General features: G+C 36.8%; 1 pseudogene; it reads right to left on the bottom strand.

The window, feature by feature from the left end:
• LOC102191411 lies at positions 2,712-3,355 on the bottom strand (annotated as a pseudogene).

The raw sequence follows: 5,183 nt of genomic DNA, 5'->3' as shown, positions 1-5,183 counted from the left end.
TAGGAGGTAATTAGGTCATGAGGATAGAGCCATCATGAATGGAACTCAGAGATCTCTCTCAATCCATTCTGCCATGGGAGGATACCACAAGATAGCAGTCTGCAGTCCAGAAGAAGGCCCACACCAAAACTTAACTATACTGGCACCCTGATCTCAACTTTCAGCCACCAGACTGTGAGAAACAAATTTCTGTTATATTTAACCAAACCAGCCTGTGGTACTTTGTTATAGCTCAGTTCAGTCACTCAGTCATGTCCGACTCTCTGTGACCCCATGGACTGCCAGGCTTCCCTGTTCATCACCAACTACTGAAGCCTGGTCAAACTCATCGAGTTGGTGATACCATCCAATCATCTCATCCTCTGTTATCCCCTTCTCCTCCTGCCTTCAATCTTGCCCAGCATCAGGGTTTTTTCTAATGAGTCAGTTCGCATCAGGTGGCCAAAGTATTGGAGTTTCAGCTTCAACATCAGTCCTTCCAATGAATATTCAGGACTGATTTCCTGTAGGACCGACTGGTTAGATCACCTTGCAATCCAAGGGGCTCTCAAGAGTCTTCTCCAATGCCACAGTTCAAAAGCATCAATTCTTTAGCGCTCTTATAAATATAAATACTAGTGTCATCATCATCTAGATGCCATTTTGAATTCATGAATATAATGAATTCATACCGAGAGGATTTTTAGACAGAGCTCTTGACTCAAGAAACAAAAGGTCTCTTCAAGCTCAAGGGAAAACAAAAGATCCTAGAAGAGAAGAAGCGGATTGTTCCATACCTCCTCACCTGTAATTGACAGTCTATGGCTGAAATACACAATCTGAAGTCATCCAAATAACAATTTATTCCTAAGAAGGTACATAACAGAAACCCAAAAATGATGCTTCATTAAAGTATTTGAAGCCAACAGGAGAAACACATGCACAGGAAAAAAAAAAAAAAAAAACCTCACCAAGAGCTAATATGAAGTTATATCTTATTTTTCTCATAAATTATAGCATCACTAGATTAGAATATGTTGCAAGTACAAATACTTCCTTGGCCCCAGGGATCTTGGGAGTGAATATAAACGCTGTTTTTAACATTCATAATGAGCATGTTGGGGCTTCCTGTGGCTCAGATGGTAAAGAATCCACCTGCAATGAAGGAGACTGGGGTTCGATTCCTGGGTGGGGAAGATCTCTTGGAGAAGGGAGTGGCTTCCCACTCCAGTATTCTTGTCTGGAGAATTCCATGGACAGAAAAGCCTGGCAGGCTACAGTTCACGGGGTCGCAAAGAGTTGGACACACCTGAGCAACTAACACATTTACTACTTTCACTTTCAAGGGGCATATTAGCAAGAACACATTTTCTGAATGTCAAATGAGCTTTTCTGTTCTGAAGCACTTTAGTATCCATTTCTGATCAGTTTATAAATGGCATGCACAAAAATAATTATATGTTTCATGCTCAAACACAGCACAATAAAAGGTAAGCCTAGAGAAAGGAAATAGTGGGCAAAACTTCAGGTGAAATTGATTTTTGCAGATGACTTGTGACTGGGAAGAAATGTAAATTTGTTAATTTAAACAAACCATGTTGTTCACTCTGGTTTCCTAGCACCCATATTGCAAAATCTTATAATAGGCCTTCAGATGTCCTTATGCAATGGAGAGAGCTAGAAAGATTTTATTTCTTTAGATAACAAAGCATGTTCTCCAAGTGACTGCTGTGGAAAATTGACTAGAGCATCCATAGTTGGTCTTGCCCTTTCCTCCTCATCTTCATTTGTTTCTCTATTATTAAATAATATTTCAGCCCCAGTCAACAAATGATCCAAGTATGAAAACACTCTCAGATTTTGTCTTATGTAAAAAAACAAAGCACCTCAAAGCACCTCTTCAAAACTTATTCTTTAGAAATTGCTGGAGAACAATACTGGGACAATCTATAAATAAGTAGATGAAACATCTTTTTCATTCCAATAGTACTGGAAAAGGTAATGATAACATATTTTTGAAAAGACTGTGCAATGAAGACTAACTATATTTTCAGCAAACTGAAGCATTATATATGCTAATAAAGACAAAAAGACAAAAACACTTAGCATTTCCCATTGTATTCAGCTGTCTCAGTCAGCCCTAAACATTTTAATGAGTACAGGAAGAGTGTAGTGAAATGAAGTTCTCTGCTTTGTTTTATGCCTACTACTAAACTTTTCAATTACAGAAATGGTCTTTGTAAGGTTTTCTCTGCTGTGTAAACTTATATATCTCAGTGTACAGATTGGCTCCATTGAAACTGGACTGGATGATAAAAAGTAGGAAAATATTTAAAATGCAGAGTATCATTGTATTAATATTTTTGTTCAAGAAACACTTATAACAGGGGATTGTATTAAATTCTACATTAGGAAGACAATTCAAAAGTGGAGACCTTAAGTACCATAGAGTCAAATCCTTACTAGGAGGTGAGTTCTCATGGCCTGATTTCATGCCCATAGTCGGAGAACTAGAATCAAAGTTTCTCAAAATAACAATAGTTTCAGCTTGAATAGGTACAGCTCACCACACTGCCAACTTGTATCTTACAGAATTGCTTTTTAGTTTTAGTTAAAATATTATAATATCAAAAGTTCATGTTTTTCTTCACATTTAAAAATTTTAAACAGTATCATTTTAAGGTTTTTTTTTTTTTTTGGAGTATAGTTGAGTATGGTTTATTAAGCTATGTTTAGTACAGATGGTGGGGCTTGCCCATGGTGCTCTTAATGTACAAGGCCCTGACTTTCTGACAGGTTTTCTGAGCAATGACATCAGGAAGTTTACAGCTAAGTGAATGTTGTACACAAGCTCATCGTCTGTCGTCTTCACGTGGCCAACAGCCACTGCCAGACACAGCAGCTTCTTCATCTGGAACTTGATCGTGGACTTTACTTCATCAATTTTGGCCACCATGTTCTCATTGTGGGTCAGCAAGGAACGCAAATTGCCAGCCTTATTCAGGCCTGGGCCCAGGATTCTTGGGATCTGCTTGATCAGAGACTCTGAAGCCAAAAAGGCATCATATTTCTTGGCAAGCTTCTTGACCAGTTTCTTGTTCTGACTGAGTTTCTTCAGCACCTCAGTGTCCATGTGGGGGATATCCACAGCTTTGGCCTCATCACAGTGCTGCTGGTACCCCAAGACACATACAGAGAACTTGGGGAGGGGAGTGGACTTAAGCCTGATGGTGCCCGAGAAGCATTTGTCCTTCTGAGGGTCATAGTTCTTCTGGCTGATCCATCATCTCCAAAATCTTCCAGCGTTTATGCTGATTCCTGTGCTGACTTCCTGCCATGCCTCATAGAGGGTGTTGCAGGAGACTTTGCTGCTCATGGTTCCTCACACTGCAATAACCGGAAAAGAGCATTTTAAGGTTCTTCTATCAGAGTAAGATTCTTTTTTCACACACATCTCTATCCATACCCACACATACCCATAAAAAATAGTTTATATGTTTTTGTGGGATATCTTTTGTGAAAGTGTTAGTTGCTCAGTCGTGTCCAACTGTTTGTGACCCCATGGACTGTTACCCACAAGGCTCCTCTGTCCATGGGGATTTCCCAGGCAAGAATACTGAAGTAGGTTGCCATTTCATTCTCCAGGGGATCTTCCAGACCCAGGGATCAAACCTGGGTCTCCTGCATTGTAGGCATATTTTTTTATAAGCACATTGCAATAATCTCTGATGACCAAACTTAAAATGTTATTAAAACTGATTTTTAATAATTTAAGAAAATTTAAAAAGTAATATTGATACACTTAACCATTGTTTCCTTACTTTTGATTAATTACATTTTACTGAAAAGATATATTCAACACTTTATTGACAAGGTTAAAAAAAAAAAAGAAGGAAAGATAAGCAACGGAAAAGGAGGTATTTGTTTTTCCCCAGATCTTTCAGATCTCATATTTACTTTCAGAGGGCACACTATCAATGGTTTATTGTGTCACCAGAAATAGTTATGTTTTAAAAAAATTGGTATAATGCATGCGAGGACTTTTTAAAGTTTTTATTTTGAAATAATTTTAGATTTACTGAAGTTTCAGATATAGTTCAGAACATTTGTGCATATCTTTTACTAATTTTATCTTATGTTAACAACTTTCAGAAAAATGTAATTATAACTAAAAAATTAATATTTGGTTAGTAATAATACTAATAAAATGACCTGTTTAAATTTTAGCTATTCCCTGCCCTCAATGTCCGTTTTTTCAGGGATCAGGATACAATTCAAGATCTCATATTGCTTTTAGTTGCTATATCTCCTTAATCTTCTTCAATCTGGGGGCAGTTTTTTAGTTTTTCTGTTATTGCTTTTGATGAATACAAATCAGTTGTTTTAGAGAACGTATTTCAGTTTGAATTTATCTGATGTTTCTCATGACTAGATTGCACTTATATATTTTTTCAAGTATATCATATCTGTCTGTGCCATATCAGAGGTATATGATGTGAATTTGTCTTCATATTGATGCTCTGAACTAATGTTATAAAAATTGAGTACAGATTTTAGTATTAGTATTCCTGTTTGGAAAATTCCGTGAAAAATTCCATGGACAGTGGAGCCTGGCAGACTACAGTCCATGGGGTCGCAAAGAGCCAGACATGACTAAGCATGCATGCATTAGTATATTACACACACCACTTTGATATTTATTTAACTTTAAGAGCATTCCACTTCAGCATACCATTTTTCTTGATCTCTACATAGTATTCAGTTGCACTGTAGGTCATGATTGGTCTAATCAGTCTACTAACTGTTGAATGTTCAGGTTATTTCTTGTTGGTCATTTTAATTTTAAGTAACTATTAATAGAAAGGATATTTTAAATGTATTTGTGCATGCTTGTGTATATACATATAACAAATTTATATTAATAGAAATGGAGTTGCTGGGTCAAAGTTGGTGTGCATATTAATTTAGATGACATTGACTAATTTCCTAACAGTTTGCATTCCCTCCTGAGCCATGTAGTAAAAGGTTTATTTTCTCATGTGCTGGTTTGACACTTCTTGGTCTTTGCCAATAAGAGAAAAATGGTACTTTATTATGGCTTTCACTTACATTTCTGTTATGTCTGTTAACAAACTATTGCAATTTTTGTGAGCTTTTTTTCATTGTTCTTTGCCCATTTTGCTACTGAGTCATTAGCCTTTTTC

Source organism: Capra hircus, chromosome 6, assembly GCF_001704415.2.
Source record: "Capra hircus breed San Clemente chromosome 6, ASM170441v1, whole genome shotgun sequence".
Classification (NCBI taxonomy): Eukaryota; Metazoa; Chordata; class Mammalia; order Artiodactyla; family Bovidae; genus Capra; species Capra hircus.
Note: the sequence above shows the minus strand (reverse complement) of the source record. Positions and strands in the feature narration are given on the sequence as shown.